The sequence below is a fragment of the Tachysurus fulvidraco genome, chromosome 5 (assembly GCF_022655615.1).
Source record: "Tachysurus fulvidraco isolate hzauxx_2018 chromosome 5, HZAU_PFXX_2.0, whole genome shotgun sequence".
Classification (NCBI taxonomy): Eukaryota; Metazoa; Chordata; class Actinopteri; order Siluriformes; family Bagridae; genus Tachysurus; species Tachysurus fulvidraco.
In genome coordinates, this window is record NC_062522.1 from 7,345,509 (window position 1) to 7,371,569 (window position 26,061).

Genomic DNA, 26,061 nt, shown 5'->3' on the forward strand with positions numbered 1-26,061 from the left:
CACACACACACACAAACAATACAACATTGAATAGAAGCAAAATATCACTTTCTCAGTAACATGACAGATTAACTGACCAAATCCCAAATCAAAACATGAATTTTATGCATTGTTGTATAGTGCAGCTGTTTTTATTTTTTTATTTTTTTATTTATTTATTTATTTATTTATTTATTTATTTATTTATTTATTTATTTTCTTACATTCATTTTTTTATTTATTCACATGCACAATCATGCACAGAAATACATGCATGGATGTCTTTACAGCTGTCTGTGTATAAAATAAAATCGCAATGAGAATTCAAAAATTTAAAAACAAAATAAAATAAAATAAAAAACAAACAAACAAAAATAAATAAATAAATAAAAAGATCCAAAATAGAATAATATTAGTGGGAAAAGTGGGAAGTTGTACAAGTGTAGAATAATAGAAAAACATTTGTAAAAGGGAAGAATATACAGCATGTGACTCATTGACTAAAATGTCGACATGAGTTAAATGTATATGAATTCATGAATTTGTGTGAAGTTATCTGTGAAGTGTAAAAAGTCCCAGTGTAACGATCTGTGCAGATTTCTTGGATAAGAACTACATAATATCCTCCTACATAAAGTCATTAAAGTTGAATATCATCTACTGATTAGTATCTAATTAGCACCATAATGACTAACACATAGCAATAAGTCACCGATGTTTATTCAGTCAGTAATGAATTTGATAAGATGAGGTGGAAAGGAGGATAAAAGGAGAAGAATAGATGGCATGTGAACTCAATGACTGAAATGTTGATATGAATAAAATGTGAAATATGATTGTATTATTGAGTAAAGTGCGAAACCTGTGCAATGGGTGTGAAGCTATATGTGAAGTGAGCTGTGGGAAAGTCCTAGTGTTGCTTTCTTTGTGAAACCTGGATTTATTTGTGCATTCGCCACGATCGCGTGCCCCGTGGTTATTCTCTTAACATCGTGATAAAAGGACTTTTGTGTTTATAATATTATAAATGAAGCATGAAATTATGGTTGATCTGCTTGTTAAGCAACACGGTAGATTAGTGAACAAGGTGCTAGACTACCGTTGAGAAGGTTTTGAGTTCAAATCCTAGTTCTACCACAGTCTTAAAGTCTTTTACCACGTAACCCTTGATTCCTCAATTGTATAAAATGAAATAAAATGTAAGTCTGCCAAATGCTGTCAATGTAAGATATCTCAACATGAACTAGACATTATTGATATTCTAGCTAAAGCAGGAAATGCTTCATACAGAAACCGGGGCTCTCAATTATCGCATAAACAATACACACTTACATTTCACCACACAGCATGCGATTTATCAGGTTGTACTTGGGCATGAGGGTGTGTGTGTAATCCTCTCAATTTATATGCGGAAACCCCTAGTGGTAGGAATGTGTAATTATAGTTAAACCGATTAGGGGCGCACACTTCTCACCTATTGTCCATCATGTCAGCATAATTGACAGTCATTTCTGACTGTGGTGCTCACAACAAGGTACAGACAGGTGATACAGATGAAATGTAATGTAAAATTATAGAAAAAAAACAAATCTAAATTGATTGCTCAAAGAGTTGGCATAGTCAGGAGCACAGAAAACTCTGCTGAGAGTGAGGAGTGGCTCATCAGTCAATTTTGTTTGCCCAGTGCAATATTTGTTAATCTCTGTCAGCACTTTTGGAGAGCCCAAAACACAGTAATAGCATTCCTGTGCATACTCAAGACCTTTCTACTCTAGGGTTTTTAGCCAAAGGAATATTTCAGTGAGAAATTGGAGACAGGTCTGACATTCCCCAAGCAACTGTGAGCTGAATAATGGTGTATGTCATGTATAATGGAATGCATTCGTAACACTCATGTTGCATTACATTTCTGAATTCTGCACTAAACAAGACAAAAATAATGAGAGGTTCTTCTAAACTAGATATAACCATGTTAGCACCCAATTAAAAAAGAAGTTGCTTACCATACATGGTAGTTTAGGGGTGTTTACTTATGTAAATATTGTATACAGTATGTGCACAAGCACTGTTTATTGCATACATCTTGTGCAGGTGCTTTTACTGGTGCATACTGGTGCTTCTTATGCAGAAAATTGGATGCTGTTCTACACCTGCTTGGAGAAATGAGACTTTAACAACTGTAATCAAAACTGTAAAAAAAAAAGCCTCAGACAGTTTACAAGAGGATGAGAAAGACCAGAACTATACTATTTTTACTGCACCATAAAAAAAAAGCCTCTCACATGAACCTCTCAGTGACAGGCAGCTCATGCAATGCAACATTTCTGGAATTGGGTGAACATTATGTGAAGGTTCTTAAACGGTTAGCAGCAAAAGTTATTTCATACCATTGATCTTCGGTAACATTCTAGTGTTATACGAAGCCTTGCATAAGTAACACATTTGGTGTGAAATAAACACTCCTCATTATCCTGTCATCAGCATCCCCACTGTGAAGCATGGTGTTAGTGACCGAATGCTTTCGGGGTCAGGAAAGAAATTTTGGTAAATTTGATTTATTTCCGTTTTATTCGCATAGCGCTAAAACTCACATTGTTTCAATACAGCTTCACAGAAACCTGAATATGGCTTATGTCCTAATGAGCAAGCCAGAGGCAAAAGAACCAAAGAAAAACTCTTTAGGTGCTAAGTGTATTGAAAGGATGCCCAAGACAAGAATTAGAGTCTTTATTCATTAAGTTTATTAGTTTTAGGTCTATAGTATCCAAGTAAAGTTGTCTACTTAATAATGAATGAGACTTGAGTGTAAATTGTTTTCATTAAGTCCAGTGAGACTGTCCACAACCATCTTACACACAATATCTGTGTGGAGCTATCCACAGCAATCTCATAGCAATCTTTAGGCTATCCATGTGGGGCCATCCTGAGCAGCAATGAATGATTCTCAGGTGAAGGATGCTCCAAGCAGAAGTAAGGCATCGGGAAAGGGCAGAGAGAGAGAGAGAGAGAGAGAGAGAGAGAGAGAGAGAGAGAGAGAGAGAGAGAGAGAGAGAACACAGATTATTACGTATGCCGTTGTCCTTTGGTGGTGTAATAAGAAGTGCATAAAGTGCATGCAGTCAAGTCTAGCTATGGAATGAGGACATCCTGGGATATCAAGCAGCCAGGCATTTTTCAACATGTGAGACTGAGACTTGACATCATCAGCACTTACAATCTTAGCAAAACTCTCTATTACCTTGAACCCTCAAGATCACCTTTTCGTAAGACTTTAAGACTGAACATTAATTTGATGGCAGTTTCTTAACTGTTGGACTTTTAGACTAAAGCCTGTGTGACAGACCACAAAGCACTGCTCAGATACTACAGCACATGACCATTCAGTGCTTTATAGGGCATTTGTAGTATAATAATTAATAATGAATGACACATTTTACAGCCGTGAAGTGCAATGTGGATAAAATCTGGTGGATGTTATCTGGTCCTTGAGACGAGTCTGGTTGCTGCATTGTGGACTAACTGGAGATATTAGGTACCTATGTACTGTAACTAGAGTTAGTTGTAACTGGTAACTAGGTTTTTTTGTTGTTGTTTTTGATTATGTAGTGCCATTCTGTGTCTTAGTCATATTTCTCAGATCGTTTCTGACATCATTTCCCATGAATCATTCATGTAGGTCATGAAAATTGTGCCTCGATGTCCAGTCTGTTCAATCAACTGAGTTACCTCAACGCAGTCAGCACTCAACACTATAACATGTTTGTCAGGAATCTGTAATGTCCACATTTCCTGAAGATCATCAGAGGTCAAAAGTATGCTCTTTCATATACAGACTACAAAAAGTATGTTTGTCAAAGCAAACAAACAAAAATCAATCATCATAAAGAATTTATTATGTTCAAATTATATCAGATTATATTAGATTTTTTCATTATTTTTCTATCTTTATTTTGTTTTGTACATTTAAGAGATAATTCAGCAAATGGCACATGAACGGTACGCTAAGCATGAAGTATTATTAGTTTCATGCTACTTTACCGAGCTCTTTATTGATTCTTTGTAACTGATCTTTACGTTTTTCTGGATTTCTGTGTTTTTGGATTATGTTTTAGTTTTGGATTATGTTTTAGTTTTGTTTGCTCTGCCGACTGTCTTTGGTTCCATGTTTTCTGACCATGCTAATGTCTACTGATATGGATTTTCTTGTATTTTCTCTATTAAACATCTATTAATATGGGTTCTGTACTTCCTGCTTCTTTACAAATTATTATAAGCTGCTTGTGAGGGTTTGAAACATTATTGGATATTTTCTGAAATTCCTTATTGATCTCTGAATCTATGGTAAATACATTTAGACCAGAACCTTTAAAATAATTTCTGTTATACATAACCTAGTTAAAGTATGCGTGTGTTCCTAAATGATGCAAATATTCATGACGAAAGGTTTCGCATCCATGGACTGCAGAACTATTATAGGTAATATGATATAAAATAATAAAGTAATGTTATAAATCAGTGACTGCTTCCGATTTAAATATAGCTCTTAATGACCATTTCAATAAAATGGTACTTTGCAGTTAAACTCTAGATAGAACGTTATCATTAAAAATTAACCAGACTAAAAAAGAAAATGCATTTCCACGCATTCCATCATTCCTCACTATTATAAGTCTAAGACTGTGTGTTCGTACCAGCTGAAACTGGTAAGGGTTGAGAAATATCGGTAATATCGGGTTAAAAAAAAGGTAATATCACGGAAAAAAGTTTGATTGAAATTAGTTTTAAATAATAAATTGTTGAAACAAGGAACAAGTGAGTAAAATGCAGGATTAATGCATGCTATATTCTAAAATATTAACAGCTCTTGTTCATGCACCCCATCACCTGGCCCTGAATGTAAGTGATGTAACATTCTGTCATCTTTTCTTGTTAAAATTTAACACTGTGGTGTCTTCTTTTATGTCCATTGTCCTTACGTTTTGTTAAAGTTTCATTCGTCCTTCAATTGGCCTTAACACTGAATGATAGAAACGTTTCTGTGACCATGCTCCTGTCCTCAAAAAAAAAAAATCTTCAAGAATGTTGAAAGTGTATTGAATCACTTTGGTGTATTATTTAATTTTTCATTATAATGTCCCAAAAGGTATGTCTAAATGTGTCCAAGTGTGTCTAGTGTGTCTAACATTACACACTCTTGAGAGTTAAAAAACTACAGCCTCTCACTATGTCTCACTACTGAATACTGAATAAAAGCCACTGACTTCAATGATATTTTTGCAAGCCAGTATTTAATTGCTGCCATCAACTGCTGCTACTATACTGTATATGTTTTCATATATTTACTAGAATTCTCTTAATGTTTACATCCTTTTATCTGTACACGAGTCAGCGCTATTTTATGTCCTGTAGCGTATTGTATTGCCTGTTGCACGTTATGCACTTTATGTGGCTAGGACAACTTTCAGACCATAGATATGTGTTTGTTGATGTAGCGCCATGGTCCAGGAGAAACTTTCATTTCACATTGTCAGCTAGTAAAATTTATAATAATAAAGCTTCTTGACTTGACTTGACTTGTTTACAATGGATCCTATAAGGTGCTTTATACTACATTTAGAGAGCAGTTAACAGTTAACTTACTCCACATTCATAGAGTGACATTTTGTCATTGGAAATTGTCTCAATTACATGATTTTACATAAAGGTAACACAGAAAAAGAGACAAATACTATGGTATAGATATGTAACATAACACATTTCAGAATGAACAGATAACGTCATGTAAAAAGAAACAAATATGAATGAGATAAAAAAAAATACAAATATTTTGAATTTATTTATTTATTTATTTATTTATTTATTTATTTATTTATTTATTTATTGTTTTTATTTATTTTATTTTATAGCTTCTGACAAAGCTTCACATGGCATCTGGGTGAAATGACATTTATGAAGTACATTTGGCAAAGACATTCATTAATAAGAACATAAACAATGCCTTTACAGTCCATTTCCTCATCGTTAGTAGTTTAGTAGTAGTTTTAACTCGGCTAATAGCATAATAAGCATGTTTTTCGTGACAGAATGATGTGGGATTAAATTAACCGCAATTACATTTTATTTAATTCAGTTTGAACATTGACATGTCATTTCACGGAAATCTGGATATGGAAAGCCAGTCAAAAGAGAACAGAACGCACCATACCTACTGTAGGTGCTAAGGCACTTGAAAGGATGTTGAGGACAAGAATTAGAGTCATTTTTTTTTTTTTTACATTTAAGTCTCATAAGTTTCCCACAGCAATCTCACGGCTATCTTTAGGCTATCCATGTGGGGCCATACTAGATAGATAGATGGTGTGAGAGAGAGAGAGAGAGAGAGAGAGAGAGAGAGAGAGAGAGAGAGAGAGAGAGAGAGATTGTTAGGTATGCTATTGTCCTCTAGTGGTTTAAGATAAAGTGCAAGAAGGCAAGACTAGCTATAACAGAATACGACAGTCCCAGCATAAGGCATCTACATCTTTCTGGTCAAGGTCAAGGCAGTTTTAATTAGGCTAATAGTTTTTAAAATAGAACAAGATAAAAATATTGGAAAACATCACAGGCCTGTACAATAATAAACATACTACACAAAATAAAAATAATAATAGAAAATAACTACTGAATAATAATAATAATAATAATAATAATAATCAGATACATATACAGACAGTGCAGCACTTTGTTACAACACTAATATAATACATTTCATTAAACATAATTTCTGTACACATGATTCTTTGTAGTTCAAGTTTTACATTGTTTTCTTTTTTGCTAATAACTGCTATTTGCAGTCATAATAGTTTATAGATTGTCAAAATGAAGCAACAGATTTTTGCAATATGCAATAAACAAGACATACAAATTCCAATATTTTCTATATTATACATGTTACCAATGATTTATACATTTACAATGGAGCAAAAACTGAAGAAACTGTGACACGAGACTGTGAGGAAATCACAAGTAGCTAGCAAGATTTTAGACAAATGCATACACACTAAAGTTTTCACCACTTCCTATTGGCTGCTTACACAACATGATCTTTTAAGTCTATTTGCAAGATCATTTAAACTGTAATAAACAAACAAACAAACAAACAGATAGATAGATAGATAGATAGATAGATAGATAGATAGATAGATAGATAGATAGATAGATAGATAGATAGATAGATAGATAGATAGATAGATAGATAAACTTTACTGTTCTTTTTCCAAATATATCTTAAGAAAAATTCCCTGTTGTTGAGGATTCAGCCACAGCGACATCTGATGGGTTTTCATAGAAGACATGTATGTTTAAAAACAGAAACCAGGCAGAAAACTCTTCACTGTCACAAAGGATGAGAAACGGAGAGATGAGACCAAGCAATGACAGACTGAGGATAAAGGAAGACAGGAGTGGAAAAAGGGGAAGAGGTCATCCATAGATGACAGACATATGAAGCAGATGCAGGAGTTTCTGTCACAACTGAAGCTCAATGAACACAACTCAAATCAAAGAGAAAGAGCAAAATGATTCCTCGGTGACTCTCGCAGGTGAGAAGACAGAAAAGAAATGCCAGTAGTATACCATATTTCAGATTTTTAATGCTTCTCTTTACAGTTTTGCGAAGCAGCTGAGTCAGACTGCAATAACTTTGGGGTAATTATGCAGTTTATTGTGATGTCAATACTATTAACCTTAGTTCAGCAGATTGATCAAGATGCATAGATGATTATTTATTATTATCCCCAAAACAGTGTATCTCCGAGGCTCAGCCTTTCTTCAGCCTAGATACTCTAGATTTATAGATACTATAAAAAAAAAAAGTGAAACTTTTATGTCCAAAGTAAAAATTCTTGTTCTAAGATGCTGAGAAACTGAAAACGATATGGCTCATGATTTCTCTTTCAGATCCAACTAGATGCAGCGTGTTCAGCCTTGTACTGCCTTTACTGTACATTTCAACATACGTTATGCAATATAAAATGTTTCTATAAGGAGATGGAATGCTGACAGTCCCTCTGATCTATTCTGCTTGGGAGTCACATGAATTTTACATTATCCCCACTGTGAGAAAAGGCTATTAGGGAATATCAAAAGACAAGAAAGGAGTGTGTGATAGGAAAAGGAGAGAGAACTCTTCTCTAAAAGGGTTTCTGGGGGTTTAATATCAGGAAGATGTCAAACATGACTGAAGATGGCTTCATTCTGTGGAAGTTCACCAGGGAAAAGCTATTTCTCTGTGTGTGTGTGTGTGTGTGTGTGTGTGTGTGTGTGTGTGTGTGTGTGTGTGTGTGTGTGTGTGTGTGAGAGAGAGAGAGAGAGAGAGAGAGAGAGAGAGAGAGAGAGAGAGATCAGAAAGCTGATTGATATTTAAATTTACTTTAGAAGTCTCTTTATCAAAAATTGGTACAATGAAGTCATACAAGAACACACACACACACACACACACACACACACACACACACACACACACACACACACACACACACACACACACTTTGACACAATTCCTGACCTGATTGACACATGTTATTAAGGCTTAATCAATTTGGATGGCAGCTCTGGGCTGATAGAATCATATATTTGACATATTGAGATATATACTATGATATACTATCATATCATGTAAGAAAAGCAAACTAAACATGGCAAAGACATAGGTTCTATTTATAATTAGAACTCAGAAGACTTTTATTTAGAAGTTTAGAACAAATTGCAGCAATAACACAATCTTAATATCCAAAATCAGTTAGGTAAAGGTAAAAAGTGTAATCCAAAGAAAAATGCAAAGCGAGGCTTGGAGAGTCAGCATACACAAGGCAAATCTTAAGTACGCATGCAATGGAAAGACTTCATAAAGAATGAACAGAATATATATTAAAACTAGGAAAAGAATATCAGAGACTGATAGCCTGGTGAGTACGATTTCGGCAGGTGGGGAAATGAAATGAGAAATGCCTTGAGTCCTTGTTATAACCTTCTGGTTCTTTTCTATAGCATTGGCCAATAATCATGCCACTGAAACAAAGAGTTTGTAATCAAACAAAACTCAAATCTTATATACTTTCTCTGATCTCATATAAATACAGTACAGACCAAAAGTTTGGACACACCTTCTCATTCAAAGAGTTTTCTTTATTTTCATGACTATGAAAATTGTAGATTCACACTGAAGGCATCAAAACTATGAATTAACACGTGTGGAATTATATACGTACATAACAAAAAAGTGTGAAACAACTGAAAATATGTCATATTCTAGGTTCTTCAAAGTCGCCACCTTTTGCTTTGATTACTGCTTTGCACACTCTTGGCATTCTCTTGATGAGCTTCAAGAGGTCGTCACCTGAAATGGTCTTCCAACAGTCTTGAAGGAGTTCCCAGAGATGCTTAGCACTTGTTGGCCCTTTTGCCTTCACTCTGCGGTCCAGCTCACCCCAAACCATCTCGATTGGGTTCAGGTCCGGTGACTGTGGAGGCCAGGTCATCTGGTGCAGCACCCCATCACTCTCCTTCATGGTCAAATAGCCCTTACACAGCCTGGAGGTGTGTTTGGGGTCATTGTCCTGTTGAAAAGGTGGTGTGTCCAAACTTTTGGAAGGTGTGTCCAAACTTTTGGTCTGTACTGTATTATACAGAAGTGCAGATCAAATTAAGCATGTGATTTATAATCCATAAATTCTGTAAGATAACAGTAAGGAAACAAATTTCTTTCCAAACTGACAACCGATATTCATCCGTTAATGAATAATGTGTCATCATTCTCTGTGTCTATTTCAGGTTTTTTGAGGACGTTTTCATGTGAAGCTAAAATCCACAGGGATCTCTGTAATGTCAGTGTAACTTTCTTTGTTAACACCATCAAATATATCCAGTCCAGTTATTATTTATTATTTGAAGTCTATGATTTATGACCTGTGCAGCGTATAAGGGAAAGTCGATGTGAAAGTGTTCAACCTCCAATAAATCAAATGAGACACAGTCAATCTGCACCTTAACCCAAACACAGTCAAGAATGATGAAAGAGCTCGCTCGTCTTATTTGAGACTTTATCGTGTGGAGAGTTAAAGGGGAAGAAAATATACCTTAGCTCTGAAAGAAGAATCAGAATCTGTATCTGTATGTTTTATTTATTTATTTATTTTTGTTCTGCAGTTTTGGGTTTTACTCGGTTCCCATCGTTCTTATAACAAAAATGTTCCGTTAATCAACATAATACTTTAGACTGGTGGTGCGATGGGTCGCTTTGCCACATCATGGGATCATTTTATGATCTCTCCATTCATGTGTCCTCTGGGTTTTCATTCACCTCCCAAAAATATTATTATAGGTGGATTTACACAACTAAATCTTCTCTCTGTGTGTGTGCAGGGTGTAGAATGTATCACATATAATCGATAAAGCTTGATTCAGTGTCATGAAAAACCTAATAATGCTCAGAACTCCACCAAAACCTCTGTGAAGCATGGTGGTGGTAACATCATGTTATCAGGATTCATTTCAGGATTCATCTGTACTTCTCCAGATTGAGCAAAAGGGTAAAGAAACTCACTCTGGACCGCTCGCATCCAGCACACTCACTCTTCAAACTGTTGCCATCTGGTCGACGCTACAGAGCCCTGAGCACCAAAACGACCAGACATAGGAACAGTTTCTTCCCTCAGGCAATCCATCTGATGAACATTTAACATACATCTGATGAACACCTAACATAAACAGAACAAACCCTATTCTTACATTGTTTACAAGTACTCGTTTATATTTTAATTTGCACATCTATATTTGAACTTACACATCTATACTTCAATTTGCACATTTATATTTCAATTTGCACATTCTTTTTTTTCCACTGTACATACAACTGTCTATTATATGTGTTCGTTTCTTATCATTGCCATTCTGTTTACACTGTGGAGCTCCTGTACTAGGACAAATTCCTCATATGTGAAAACATACTTGGCAATAAAGACCTTTCTGATTCTGATTTTAACAAAAGGTACTAGTAATCTAATCAGAGTGGATGTAATAAATGTTGCTAATAAGTGTGTGTGCATGTATGTGTATGTTGTGTGTTTCATTCTACAGTATTTATTTTATTTAGTTATTTATTTATTTAGTTATTTATTTATTTACAGATTATTTAGTTACACAGCTAAACCCAACAAAAGAGAGCTCTCTCCATTATAATTCAGCAGAATTTATTATTTGGCTTTTATTTTGACAGAAATTAAATTAAAAAGGAATCTGCAGCACATGTTTCATGTAGCAAATGGGATCGGCATATTATAGCTCGATGCAGTGTCATGGAAAACAAATACTGCTTCTTGCATGATAACACTATTTGTATTGTGGAGCATGGTGGGGGTAGCATCATGTTGTGGGGATGATTTTAATCAACAGGGGCTGGTACCCTAGTCAGGCTGGATTTATTGCACATTGGATTTATTATTTAATAAACAATTATGATCATTCATTCATTTTCTACCGCTTATCCGAACTTCTCGGGTCATGGGGAGCCTGTGCCTATCTCAGGCATCACCGGGCATCGAGGCAGGATACACCCTGGACGGAGTGCCAACCCATCGCAGGGCACACACACACATTCTCATTCACTCACACACTACGGACAATTTTCCAGAGATGCCAATCAACCTACCATGCATGTCTTTGGACCGGGGGAGGAAAGCGGAGTACCCGGAGGAAACCCCCGAGGCACGGGGAGAACATGCAAACTCCACACACACAAGGCAGAGGCGGGATTCGAACCCCCAACCCTGGAGGTGTGAGGCGAACGTGCTAACCACTAAGCCATCGTGCACCTCAATTATGATCATTCTATATCAAAACTAATATTAAAAACACTGAGGAATCTACAACAAAGCTTCACCATAGGTGTCAGATCTTTTAAATGCAAATTCAGAAACAAAACAAAAGGGCAAAGCAATTATCAGAATCATGGGGTTGTGGTACACTAGATTAATGGTTAAGGTGTTGAGCTACTGTGTGGTACAGTAGGTTGTAAGTTTGAATCCTGGGGCCAAAAAGATGCCATGCCTGCACCCCTGAGCAAGTCCCTTAAACCTCAATTGATCAGCTGTATAAATGAGATGAAATATAAGCCGCTGTGCATAAGGGTGCCTCCCAAATGCTGTGAATGATGGAATGAATGAAAGAATCAGACGAGGCAGGTGAAAAGTTCTAAACCAGAATATTTGAATGAAGAGATTCATATTGTCACTTAATAGAGCAGGAGCAAAACCTTGCAAAAGGCCTGTTAAGAGTCAGCATTATTCATCATGTGTGTCACTGTTAACAGGTTTATTTTATGTCATCAGAAATATATCGTGGTTTATAATTCATGAGCTGGTTGACGATCACGGAAAATGTGATCCGTGGATTCAGTAGAAACAGGCAGACAGACATGCGGCAGTGTGTATAATAAGGTTCAGGTGAAGGTTGGGGTTAGGATGTGTCAATTTAATTCCAACCTCATTCATATCAAACACAACTGCATTACCCTTGACTTTAATGTCACCTTTGATTCCACGAATATCATGTTTGAGCAACTGAAAGCACTTTCACTCTAGTAATAAATAATAGACAAGACCTACCCCTATATCTAATGTGAAAAATTAATGTTGTCTGACTTCTCCTTCTTTTTTTTTTTTTTCCATGTCAGTGCTCGCTCATTATTCAACAGCATTTCATTTCCTGTTTCTGTATTCGCAAACCCCTGAAACTGAAACAGTTTTTCGGTCTGTGCCCCTGAAACAAACCAAAAAAAAAAAAAAAAAGGACCAGCTCATATTCATAATTAAACTTCGGCTTATTTTTGGAAAAACAAACACTGACTGACACTTTGGCTGAGCTTCATCCCAGACTTGTGCATGCCGCTTAGTGTTCATGATGCTGTTTGTGTAGTTATATACTCTAACACACTCTACTAGGTCCAGTAACGGTTGTGTACAAAGATCACGTGACATTTATAATGCACGCAGGGATATAAACATGAGTCAGATGATTGTGTGTCTGCAGATACCAGGATGTAAAATGTGAAAGGCAGTGAATACATATGCAAGGGATGGTGATGATTTTTCAGGCACATCTCACTGCTTATAATGGTTGTTTCTCCATTTTTACAATTGATTTAAAGACCCTATCCAGCTTCATTTTCCTTCGGTTGTCATGCCCCATGGTTAAGCACTATCAGTGTCACCGTTCACAGCCTGTAATTACTTGTCAGTGGAGTTCACCCACAAAAAAGCCACTCCATATTATGCATCTGCAAGTCGATGCTGTATAGAAGTATGTATTTTGGTCATTTCCACAAATCAAATACTCAACAGTCTAAATGGGTGAGTCCATTACTTTATAAAGTCTTCTGTGTTTGTATCTTGGACAAAATGTCATATCATTAAGTCTTTGTTTTTATTCTGCGAGTGGTTAAACACCAGGCTTTGCCCATTTTTTTCTGCCCCATTTCTGCCCTATTTCTTCGTTGTATGCCTTTTTATACCCACTGTATTTCTTTATACGTCATTGAATATTGTATTTTTCTAATTCCTTTTTCCACCATGTCCCTTAGTTTATTTTTTTTATATTTTCTGGTAGACGGACCATAATGGCTTTGTGACTTTTAAGCTTGTCTCAAATCTCCAGGGTTGGAGGTTTGATTTCTGCCTCCGGCCTGTACGTGTGGAGTTCACATGTTCTACTTGTGCTTTAGGGGTTTCTCCATGTAAATTAATTTGCTTCCTCAGTTCTCGGTGCCTTGTAGGTTGATTGGCATCTCTAAATTGCCTGTAGTGTGTGAATTAATAACGTCCTGTAATAAACTTACACCCCGTTCATGGTGTCCTCCTACTTGTGTCCTGAAATCCCTGGTAATAGACTTCAGGCTCCCTGTAAGCCTGTGTAGGATGGAAGTGGTACAGAAAATGGGTGGATGGAGATTCTACACTTGGGATTACTATTGCTGGATTGTCCATAATAAAGAATGTGCTTGATTCAGCAAGAGTCAAGTCAAGTCAACTCAAGAAGCTTTTTTATTGCCATTTCAACCATATATAGCTGGTGCAGTATAAAGTGAAATAAAACAATGTTCTTCCAGGTCCTTGGTGCCACATGAAGACAAAAGTCTATGTAAGACAACAAGGAACTAGTTGGGGCTAAGTACAATCACACAGCTCTCCAGAGCAGGAAATGAATGAAGTCCATTAAATTAATAAAGTCCCAGCCATTAAGTGAAATATTGCAACGCTCAGTATTTATAGTTTATGGCTTCCATTACGTGCCTTTACATTATGTGCCATTATGTTTACAACCTTCATGCCTTTACAAACTACAAACAAATGCTCAATTCCTTTGCCAGAGGTTTAAGCATAATGAAAAAAATTAGAAACAGGTTTTAAAAAGCTGTACTAATGACAATTCTCGCACCTCATAGACTTCACAAACTCCACGTTTACAAGGACAGGTAATTAGTGATCTCTTACTAGTGTCAGATTGCAAGGATATTCATGTCAAGTGTGTTTTGTGAACATGGAAGAGAAATTAGCCCCACTCCCTTACCTAATGTCTAAGGTCTTTTTTTTTCTTCTTTATTTCTAAAATATACAGTACTAGTAATGACAAAGGGTTAGGGTTAGGGTTAAGGTTAGGGTTAGGGTTAGTATGTATCATTGTTGCTTTGATGCACCATGTTGTCATATGGGTTTCCTCTGGTTTCCTGAGTCAGTCAGTGGATTGACTACACTCAATTTTCCCTGGGTATAAATACGTGTGTGAATGTGTGTGGTGTCGGACTGATGTCCGATTCAGGTCGTATTCCTGTATCTCATCCACTGTTTCTGTAATAGGTTGTGGATCAACTACAACACTGACCTGGATAAAAAAAAACGTACTGGAGATGGATAGACAAAGCCGCAACTCACAGCAATCCGAATAGAGGTGTTAGAGAAACTTTAGGGATGACAGATGTATCAATATTATTTATAGATATCTCAATGTTACTTTATAAGAGCTCAATAAAATGATGCAGTGACATGTCTTTATTGCTGCTTCACTTCACATCACTTCACTTCTTACTCAGTTCATATGATACAGTGTCATCTGTAATGTGTTTCCAACTTAATAAATAAGTTCATATGAAAACACCAAAAGACAGTGACTGCAGTGACAAATGTAATGTGGCTTTTTTTTTATTTTTTAGCTGGTTGCAATATATGACGACTTACTGTAAAAAAAAAAAAAAAAAACTCACTAGTTCTGTCCTTCGAACTGTTATTTGCTATTCATTAAAAACATCTCTGCTGAAATCAGCCAATCCTCAATCCTTACTTAAAATCTTTATTATAGAACACACGGTGTTTGCCCAGTTTCTAATATATTGAACATTAACTTCCTTTCCAACTTGTTTAAAATGCCATCATATCCGTTATCAAAATATTATGAATGGGTCAAGACCTCAATCTCAAAAAGGCCAAAGGGGTTCAGAATATACCACAGCACAAACAGGACGTTATTATTGACCACCACTGTGATTCAGGAATTTGGTGTGAGTGTGTGTGTGTTTGTTTGTGTGTGTGTGTGTGTGTGTGTGTGTGTGTGTGTGTGTGTGTGTGTGTGTGTGTGTTAATCTTCTTCTCCAGCAAAAATAGATGCAGCGGTCTTTCCTATATTTCATGATAAAATATCAAATATGCCACTCATATTGATAAATGTCATTATGTCCATTGATTATTCATCAATCTTTGTGCATATTTGTGTGTAAATGATTGCAGAAGTTTGTTTACACCCACAAAATTCCATAAAAGCATTACAGAGTAAAAATAAAGGGGACCAAACAATAAGTCAAGTAACAACAAAAGAAAATGTTTGGTCACAAGAAAATATAAATAAATAAATTTCATTATCCAGATCATCCTCCTTTTATATAACAGGATTTCATCTTAATTAAACAACTAACTTAATTTGTCATAAAGTTATTTTGAGAATAGCAAGAGATGATCATAAAACCATTTGAAAGGTGAGTACAATAAGACTGCAGTGTGAAGTTATCAGGTCAACCCAAATAATGAACTCCATCTCCATCTCCATGCATTGGGCCTTTGGACATTTCCGCACTAGACTCTACTCTCTAGACGGGATGCACTTATTTCCAGTGATTTCAGAACAGCGTAAGAGATATTGCATCATCGGGCAGGCATGGCCTATTTAATAATCTAACCCTAACCCTAACCGTAGTTTCTGGATATTTATTTGTTTTCGAAAATAGCTTAACTGTAAGATAATAAAGCATAATAGATATAAAATATAAAATTTAACTGTATGACTGTTTTGGCCTTCATTATCCATCTTTTTTTTTTTTTTTTTTTTTGAAAGTGGGCGTTTTTCCAAGACCTCCAGAAACACACCCACTTTACATCGTGGTAACGAAACCCCTGGAATTTAGTGAATGCCCTTTCTAGACAACACTCTGCCTTACTCAAAGTAATCAAAATTTGAACTAGGCCCATTTATTTCCACTCAGATGCTTGTGAAGCATAAGCTCAGCTTACCTTTTGTTCTAACAATACCTAGCCATTGTTTATATGATTGCTGTCCCAGTTTGACCTTATCTCTACCTTGTTTCCTGTGTTTTCACCTAGCCCTGTTTACCCATCGCCTGACCTATGGCTGTTTTGTTGACTTTAAGTTTGCCTTGTGTTTTAGATTGTTTGCTATAACTTTTATTAAAGCTGCCTTACCTGCGCTTGCATCCGTCTCAGCTTCGCTGTTGTGACACAATTGTGTATTACAGTTATGGGACAAGATGATCTATTTTCTGTTTTCGCTTCAAATCCTCACATTTCTTCTGCTGCAATAAAACTGTGTTTTTTATTTGTCCCGCTCTTATATTTGATGGCTTTTAGGATGGTGTGGAAATAAGTGTGGAGTTAAAGGCCAGTGATGTTTTTGGAGGCTGTTGCTAACAAGACTGTATAATGTTTTGGATGATGATGTGGTAGCAGTTATCACTTTCTTTATAAATTTAAGTACTGTATGTTTGAATACAATAAGTGTGGCTGTCATGTAGATTTTGTGAAAGATCTCTTAAACCCAAAGATCTCCTAATACCCAAATTACATATAAAACTACTACATAACAGATACATAGCCAAAAATTGCCAGTTCAAATAAATTCTACTTAAAATCCTTTTTGCTTGTGAATATATAACATTTTGACCACATATGATGATTGGCTCCGAAGCACACATATCCGATCAACGCAAAGACTTTCACAGATTTTCTTGTGCAAATTCTTCTCTTGTTTTCACTTTTTCCAAATTGTTTCCTGGATTTCTTTTGATTTATTTTTATCAGCAAAACGTAAGGGTTAATATGAGCATGCAATGTGACCAGGTTGCATCTCGCCTTCATTTGAAAGGAAGATTAGACTTTATCAGGATTGGACACTAGAGAGAGACTGAAACAGATGTGAGTTCAATCCAGAATTCCCTAATTAGAGTTTAATCTGACATGAAGAAGAGGAATATTTGAGAAACAGATGGTTCGCATGTGTCCTCTGTGTTTTTATGACACGACCTTGAGTGTGATCTCTTTCTACCGCTGTGTAAAATTTTGTCATGCTTTTTAATCTTTAATTGGAGCGGTGGAAAATAAAAAAAAAAAAAAATTATATTGCACGTTTTTGAATTCAGAAGGAAAATGTGCCACAGTTAGGCAGACAGAAAGACACACAGACCTACACTCTCTTATTAGTTATTAATACTTATGCATCATGTTTCTCATCACATACTGCAGTGCATCATCTAATTAAACACACAATGACACGCTCACACCAAGAGATCCCTCACACTCATTCACACAAATATCCGTAAGGATTTCATAAACCAGCCAAATAACCACTGACTGACAATATTAAACATGAAATATAATCACATGCAAAGCAAATTTGAAGAAGTTTCTTTAGGCTTTGTGAATGTGTATGTGTGGTGAACAGATGTTCAGAAACAGAAGTGAACACATGTTCCAACCGTTACACAAATCCCACAGCTACAAACTTAACTGTGTTCAATTCACTCCCTCAACCTGCAGTCTCAGAACCCAGTCTCTTTTAACACTCAGCCACTTATGGAATGATGTATGAAACTGAGTTAGACAATTTGCTATGTAAGCAACGAAACACAATGAAGCATGGTGTATGAAAACATAACATTTGTGACACGGCATTTCAGTTGTTTGCTTCCAAGCTGAAGGTAAGCTCGGACTATCCAGTGGTGTCCCACAAGGCTTGTTATTAAGTCCTCTTATGTTTTCCCTTAATACAGTATGTGCTCTCTTGGTTACGTTCTCACATTGGCTTTATACCACTGCTATGCTGATGACACTTAGCTCATCCTCTCTTTTCCTCTTTCAACACGTAGGTTTCTGCATGGATATTAGCATGCCTGCAAGATATCTCATCAGCTGAAATTAATCTCAACAAAATCGAGCTGTCATCCCAGGATATGGGTCCCCTTGTCAAGATCATGTAATCTCTCTTAAAAACTCTCAAACATTACCATATGTCACCACATGCAAACTTCTGCATATATTCCAGAATGCAGCTGCTAAACTTTTTTCCAACCATCCCATGTTCTTCCCACACTTCCCCAATTCACCATTAGCTTCATAGCTTCCTAACATTTCTAAAACCCTGATGTTTGTAGCTCAAGCGGTTAAGGCTCTGGGTTGTTGAATGGAAAGCCCTTTCCTTATATGTTCCCACCTCTGCAGACCCCTGCCTTGTGTGTCAATAATTGTCATCCCTATAGTCCTTGTGTTTGTGTTCTTGTGTTCCTGTTTCTGTGTTCTCGTCTTTTGTGTTTCGTTTTTTGTTTCTAGTGATTAAATAGTTTCTTTTTCATTTTCCTGTCTGTTTCTTTGTAAATAAATATTTTGCTCGGCCCTTCTGCACGGCTGTGGACGTCGTTTTTTAATTCTGCTCATTTGTGGACATCATTCGGCTCTCCTGCTCGGCTGTGGACGTCGCTCAGCCCTTCTGGCTACACCACCATTTGCCTTGCTCAGCCCTTCTTGCTACTCTGCCGTGTGCCTCGCTTGGCCCTTCTGACAATGCTCCGCCACCTGCCTCGAGATGTGCCTCGCTCCCCACCTTCCTAGCCGTGTGCCTCGCTCCCCCCACCTGCCTTGCTGTGTGCCTTGTTCCTTGCTCCCTGATCATTTTGGACTTTGGGGCGTGGTTCTGGGTGCCTTGAAGGGGTGTGTATGGTTGGATCAATTCCCTGCCTGAGTTCCAGGGGACATTCTGGCTCTGTTTATCTGTGCCATGTACCTTTTGTTTTTGCTTTTTGTATCACGTGTGGTAGCACCGCACTTTCCTTATTCGTTTCTGCCTCTGCACACCTCTTCCTTGTGTTTCAATGATTGTCACCCCATTTATATGTTTTCCTCCCCTAAATAAACCCCTCTTTTACGTTATCCCTGCTTTTCTGTTTTCAGAACTGAGGCTGTAAAGTAAACACATATTTGCACCTCAAGACAAAAGCCTACACATGTTTTAGCTCCTACTCAAATCCCATACTGTATCTACAAACTTTTAAATGTTTTCATATCACTCTCTCAACCTGCAGAGACAAAACAGAGTCTTTTAAAACTCTTTCACTTTAAATAACCATGAATATAAGAATTACTTTCATTACTAATGAAAAGGTCACATTCATTGCCACATTAATTTTGGTTCTATTTGTGTGCACATTAAAAATATTAAGTGTTGTGGTGTAGAATGTTGGATGTAGAATTGATTTAAATGATTTGCTATGTAAAGAATAAACATCATTGCATGTTGAGGCTTCGGGAAGCTATCAACATTTAGGCACTTGCTGTTTTCTTTTCTTTTTTTACAGAGAGATGTAGTCATGGATTGAATAAACATGAGTCAGTGCAGGTGTATTTCTTTAAATGGGATATCACTGTAAACGAGTGTTGTTTTGATAGAAATCATCAATTCTAAAATGTGTTCATGGGATCTGGTTTGTTTGTTGGACTTCGGAAACAAAGTAAACTATTGTACCAATCTGTGCAATGAGATTGTTTGTTAGCAACTTCTAAAAGCGTTAAAACTTCTCTATGTTTACAGCTTATCCTTCCTGTTACAGCTTCTCCTTCCTTCCAGGGCTTCTTATTGTTATACGATTTTTCTTCTTACTCCCCAGAGAAATACATCTCTCATAAGTATTATTACAGCTTTTTATTACTTCAAGCTGCCGCATAAGCTCGTTTTAATGTTTAGCTGGCCACATTCAGCTTGTACAATCAGTAAAATTTCAAATGTTACAAGGGGGAGAAATTGACAATACAGCGGTTAAAATCCAACACCATTAAGAGAAAAATCGAGGATTCTGCTCATGTCGTTTAGATATAATGACTTACAGATTAAATAATAGAAGCAGCATGTTCAAATATAATTCTGCTTTAATGTTTCATAACCATTTTTTTTTTTTACCAAAATTGTACTTAAGAAAACTTATGACCACTTGAGTGTCAACTGCAACTATTATTAATAAGGTATTATAAAAGGTGTGTGTGTGTGTGTGTGTGTGTGTGTGTGGGTGGGAGTGCTATTTCTGCTGCCTCTTACCTCTTAGGTGATCTTTTCTCTTCAATCACCCTAACATCATTGCCAATTATCAGCTTATAGCCTCTCTCTCTCTCTCTCTCTCTCTCTCTCTCTCTCTCTCTCTCTCTCTCTCTCTCTCTGGCTGTGGTGAGTGAATATTATTTAAAGCGAATATTTATTCCTATTAAAATAGCACACATCATGTATTTGATGGAAGGATGCAATAATGTTCATCCGAGCGCATGCTTATATTGAGACCGATGTGAGTGTCATATCCACTTTGAATGATGAGTATTGAGAGGTCGCCTTCATTTACTGGCACAGGAGCCTCAGTAAACTACTGATACACTTCTGGATCAGAAAGTCAAAAACTGATTGATGTTTGAGAAGTTTCTTCTACTTCTTCTTCTTCTTCTTCTTCTTCTTATTATTATTATTATTATTATTATTATTTTGTCGTTGTTTATTGAATGACAGCATTATGAATTATGACACACTATATTACACAATGATAGCTTATTAAAATGAGTGGATTAATATAAACGTCATTTGAGTAACAAAACATTAATACTGTTATGACTCAGCCCAGACTTTGGCCACGTGCATGTGTTTGTTATTGTTCCTCGTCACGTGTCTGCCCCGCCTTCGTCTGCTCCTCCCTGTCACCACACCTGCTCCTCATTATGTCATCATTGTCTTGTGTATAAATGTGAGCCGCGTTGCCGATGGCAGCGCAGAATCTACTGTTGTCCTGTCCTGTCTTTAGTCTGTGTCATGTTTAGTGTTTCTTTTGTTATTAAACCCTGTTTTGTTTTGCTATCCTGCGTTTGGGTCCGATCATTCATGATAAATACTTTCTGAAATCGGATTTTTTAATTTTCTTCAGTCAGATCCAAGAATCTAAAAGAACCGTAAGATGAAATCTAATTCTGCTGAATTCATACTGTCAGAAAACGGGCTGTCGTAACAGATAAAATACAGACCCAAATGCAGGGATAACACAAAAGGGGGGGTTATTTGGGAAAATAACAAAAGGCTGGAAACACTAGGAACACGGAAAGAGAATCAAAAACAGGAAGTCACAAAACCGGAACTAAACAAATCACAGAAAACAAAACAGACACAGAGACAAGGACACAGCAAAAAAACAGACACAAGACATCAAGATTAAACAAGGGAGGAAATCATAGAAACACAAGGAACTGGTGTGCAGAGGTGGGAACGGATAAGGAAAAGGGCAGGTCTAACACACGTGAAACACAAAAACAAAAAGAAAAGCACACAAACAAAACCTGCCAGAATGTCCGTCTAGTGTCAAGGCAGGAAAAAAAGTCCAAGCTGTTCCTGACACATACCTTAAGTGTGTCATTTTTTTATTCAGATTTTTTGTTGGAAAGCAAGTCCCTGGCATTACAGACCTCAGCATGTTTCCGAGTTATGAAATTTAGAAGACTAAGTACATAAATGGCTGTCAGCTGCATTCATTGGGTTCTGAGGGTTAACTTGGAGAAATGTGTTTTTTTTTTTTTTTGAAGCTTCATCAAAATACAGTGTGTTACCTTTTCACTCTCCTGACTCCTACTGAATCTACATTTCCTTTTTCCTCCTAAACTCGGTGCTCACCCACCAATGTCTATAGTTCATCTCGCTCAACCAGCTTTCTTGTGATCTGCTTAAGCTATCAACTGGATGATAATAAATGATACTAACATAATAAATTGGTTTTGACTGTCAAGGTCAATAAGAACACAGGATCCATGTTAGAGAGCAGAGCTTTTGTTTTAAGATTATGGAGCTAGTTCTAGTACAGTAAGTCCTAGTAAAGTAAACCACTGGCACTATACAGAATGACCAAATGTTTTCAAACACCTGAGCATCATACCCAAATTTTAGTTTTCCTGTAACAAATTTTAAGAATGTCTTTTTTTATTTATATTGCAATTTCCTGTCACTGGTATTAACGCGCCCAAGTATGTCCGAGCATAAAACATTGTCTCTAAACACAAAGCAAGTCCACGAAGTCCATGATATGGTTTGCCAAGACCGGAGTGAAAGATCTAAAGTCACCTGCACAAAATTCTGACCTCAATCCCACTGAACACCTTTGAGATGAAATGAAATGTTGACTGCACTCCTGGCCTCCTCACCCAACATCAGTGTCTTATCTTACTAATGCTTCTGTGGCTAAAAGAGCAAATCCCCAAAGCCATTCTCCAAATCCTTATGAAAAGCTTTTCCAGAGGAGTGAAGGTTATTATAATTGTTAAGAGGAAATAAATCTGTAAATAATTGTTATAAAAAAGTGCATACATATTTACATTTACAGCATTTGACAGACACCAACTAGAGCAAATTACAACTTGCAATAGAGGGTTAAGGGCTTCGCTCAGGGGCCCAGCATTGGCAGACCTGGGATTCAAACTTGCGACCTTCTAATCCTAGTAGACCACTTGGCTACCACATCCCATTGTGCTGGTGTTTACAAACTATTCGCCATATAGTGTAAATTTCAAAAAAGCAACTGATGTTAAGACAAACTGCATATGGCGATTACATTTAATGTGCAATATAAAAAACATTTAAAGTGCTAAAGATTCCATTATTTTAAAACAGAGAATCTGCTGTCCTGCTGTACATTGCAGTGCATCGGATGACAACCAAGCATATGATTTTTCTGGCATGGAAAGGAAAAGCAGTGGGCATTAATCATGCATAGGGTCACTTCTAGGAGTCATGGTATTTGTGCGTTGTTAGTAGGGCAATTTTTTTCCCACTATGTCATCCATGAGAAATAAAGCACATGAAAGTTTATTTTTTATTTTATTTTGAAGTGCCTTCAAAGTCAAACTTATCTCTAGATCTACCATGAATTCACGTTGGGACAGAAGATAGCATTGGGGTATGCTACCATGTTATGGAAAAACTGCCCTGCAGAGCTACATCTACATTTTTAATTTCTAAGACAGATTTTTTTTTAACCATAATTCTAGTTGGCTTGTATATCCATCCTCAAGCAAATACCTCGGATGGTGCACAAGCTGCAGTCAAATCAAATCACACCCCTAGGAAATAGCCATCCCAGCTCTCCTTTTATTATCCTGGGTGGTATCACCACCATATTCCTGCAGTAATTTTACTGGTGGAATAGGCTCACTTCTTTATTTACTGCACAGCTATGGCACTGTTCATTGAGCAGGAGAGCTGATTTTCTTTGCTCTGAAACTAGAGACATTGGGCTAACAAGTGAACGTCAGCTTGACAGCATAAAACCATTTCTTTCTGCCAACAAACTGCCATAAAAATGAATATATAAAAAGATAGGATGTTTTTCTGCCTGCTGCATTGTTTGCGCTGTTTGTTATATACTGTAGATAACTTTGTCTGCAATCTTTGCTAGTGATGTAACAGTGAGAAAACCAGAGCCATTTTTTTTTACTGAGAGAACTTTAGTCTGATTACCTTAAACTGTATAAAGTGCAAATCTATAATCAGTTAATTAGTTTATTTAGTACTTTATTTAGCCTGTATATAGCTTTGTATGTACTACTGTACTCATTTGTGTCGCACCATGGCCTTGGAACAATGGCATTTTGTTCTGATGTATATCGGTATGTAAAGGAATAACAATAAAACCACACTTGAATTAAATACAAAAGTAAAGGTAATGTGAAATTTGAGGCAAGGTAGCATTAGATGAGTCATATAGTATTTAAAACAGCTCCATTTTGTCTGTGCTTAGGCTGGTTTGTCCCTTATGCAAGGTGAATACATTTCGGGAATTTGATGCTTATCCGATCCCATGTGTCGTTGAGCTCCTGGATCAGTTTGTTGTGGCTCATTTTTATTCTATCATGGATTTTACCAAGGGCTATTGGCAAACTCCGTTAACATCAAAGTGATAAAGAGGAGTCGCACAATGACTTGGAAGAGTCCTATTGTGCTTGTGCCTGGGAAGGATGAGTCAGTTTGTTTTCTGCATGGACTTCTGCAAGATAAATACCTTTCTGCAATTTGATGCCTATCTAACACTTTAATGAAATCCTGGATCGGCTAGGAGTGGCTTGTTTCTATTCTGTCTTGGATTTTACCATAGGGTTATTGGCAGATACTTTTATCACCAAAATCCAAGAAAGGCCAGACTCATGATGACCCCATCAGGAGCAAGCCGAGGTGTGGATTCACCGGGATCCAAAGCAAACTAACCAAACAAACTAATACGGCTGTTGATCAAATCTAGACCAAATACTAAAAAGGAAGTAAGACAGAAGTGAAGCATGTGTTATATTATTACAGGTTTGTATCTAATCAGTTGATCCTCTGACTGATCTGAGATGGTCATACCTGGTCCAATAATTTGAGCAGGCCAGAGAGCCTTGGTGAGTGTTAAAGTGGATCTCCACTTTAGCCTCAATTTTCCTCTCCTGATTGTTCTCTATTTAGGGTTGCAGGCTCACAAGTCAGACCAAACTCTAAGGATCATTATGTTCAAGATGGTACAGAGAGAGAAGAGCACCATGTATTGCACATTAGCTGAAAGCTTTTTTATCTGAAAAGCAAGCACAGCACTGTTGAAAAGGAGTGTCTAGCTAGTGAGAAGTCATCACTCGAGCCTTCATTATGCTTTTTTATTTACCCTTTAATCCTCTGTTCATTCCATAATTCCCTGCGGTGCCACCACAGCATGAAGCATGCCATATCTGCGGTTAAAGTATTTTGAGTTCACAGTGATCCAGGGTGAAGATGTGCAGACTCTCTAATCAAGGAGGGTGGGTTAGTCACAGCCCAGTTAGGTAGAGGGTTTAGCATGGGTCTGCACTGAATAGGATGTGATCTAAATAGGAAATGACTAACATATCACATCTGCGGCATTTTTTCCCTCATCTATACCTGTGATTTTGCTCTTACTCTCTTTTTAAAAACTGCATTTGTGTGGCAGTGAATAGGCACAAAACCAACGCTAAGCAAAGAAGTGACAAGCGAGCTGTTTCCCTTGGAGTTCACATTAATTGACTGCGCTAAGGGGCGTGAGATAAAAATAAACGCTCACACGCGTTCTTACCCCAGGTCGTCTGTGTTCTCGTCTGAGTTCTCTGAGCAGCATGTTACTAAACTATTTTTTTTCTAGTCTTTATCTAAAGGATTACTACTGTACGAATTATTTTTCCAAAGGAACAGCACAATTTTTATATGATTATGTAGCCTTATCTCTCTCTGAGCATAATTCCTAATGTTATATGATGATATATAACGTTCATATTAATAAGTATATTATGATATTATCTGTAATATAAAAAAGGATGGTGATCCCTTTATCACACTCATCTCATGGTCTGATAAGATGACTCTCAGAGCTCCGTCTCATATCTGTTCTGTTCAGAGTCACAATCACCATCATACTCTATCGATTTCTTCAGTGTTTAATGGGAAAAG